Source organism: Eumetopias jubatus, unplaced genomic scaffold (assembly GCF_037043125.1).
Source record: "Eumetopias jubatus isolate StellerSeaLion01/CBP00866 unplaced genomic scaffold, mEumJub1_p1.0 scaffold_3, whole genome shotgun sequence".
NCBI classification, from domain to species: Eukaryota; Metazoa; Chordata; class Mammalia; order Carnivora; family Otariidae; genus Eumetopias; species Eumetopias jubatus.
Window position 1 is genome coordinate 107,436,018 of NW_028274809.1, and position 1,204 is coordinate 107,437,221.

Sequence of the window (1,204 nt, forward strand, 5' to 3'; positions counted from 1 at the left end):
TGTAGTTTAGTGCATAGGGAGATATTTACACTTTAAATATTCTACTGTTAACTGAATACCACTCTGTAATTGCAAAAAAAAAAGTTGCAGCTGTTTTGTTGACATTCTGGATGCTTCTAAGTAAATACAATTTTTTTATTAGTAAAAAAATAAAAAAATAAACGTACTGGAAAGGAGAAATGTTTTTTTAAAGATACAGAGCGGAGAGAGTGAGGAGGTTGCCTCTGGCTCTCGCTCTCACAACCACTGCAGTACATTGAGCTCCATAGAGATAGCGCCGGGGCAAGTGAGAGCCAGACGGACGCTGGGCGACTCTGTGCCTAGCTGAGGAAAATAATTAAACATGGGCAAAGAAAATCCTAAGGAGCCGAGAGGCAAAATGTCATCACACGCATTCTTTGGGCAAACTTGACGAGAGGAGCACAAGAAACAGCACCCAGATGCTTCAGTCAACTTCTCAGAGTTTTCTAAGAAGTGCTCAGAAAGGTGGAAGACCATGTCTGCTAAAGAGAAAGGAAAATTTGAAGACATGGCAAAGGCGGACAAGGCCCGTTATGAAAGAGAAATGAAAACTTATATCCCCCTTAAAGGGGAAACAAAAAAGAAGTTCAAGGATCCCAATGCACCCAAGAGGCCTCCTTTGGCCTTTTTCTTGTTTTGTTCTGAGTATCGCCCAAAAACCAAAGGAGAACATCCCGGCCGATCCATTGATGATGTTGCAAAGAAACTGGGAGAGATGTGGAATAACACTGCTGCAGATGACAAGGAGCCTTATGAAAAGAAGGCTGCTAAGCTGAAGGAAAAATATGAAAATGATATTGCTGCATACTGAGCTAAAGGAAAGCCTGATGCGGCAAAAAAGGGAGTTGTCAAGGCTGAAAAGAGCAAGAAAAAGAAGGAAGAGGAGGAAGATGAAGAGGATGAAGAGGAGGAGGAAGATGAAGAAGAAGATGATGATGAATAAGTTGGTTCTAGAACAGTTTTTTTTTCTTGTCTATAAAGCATTTAACCCCCCTGTACACAACTCACTCCTTTTAAAGAAAAAAATTGAAATGTAAGGCTGTGTAAGATTTGTTTTTTAAACTGCACAGTTTCTTTTTTTGTATAGTTAACACACTACTGAATGTGTCTTCAGATAGCTCTGTCATGGTGGTATTTTCAACAGCCAGTAACCTTGCCTGGTACAGTATGGGAGCTGTAAATT

General features: G+C 40.3%; 1 pseudogene; it reads left to right on the plus strand.

Annotated features, from left to right (window-relative positions):
- The first annotated feature begins 343 nt into the window (after positions 1-343).
- Positions 344-964, plus strand: LOC114207335 (high mobility group protein B1 pseudogene; annotated as a pseudogene).
- Positions 965-1,204: the final 240 nt, after the last annotated feature.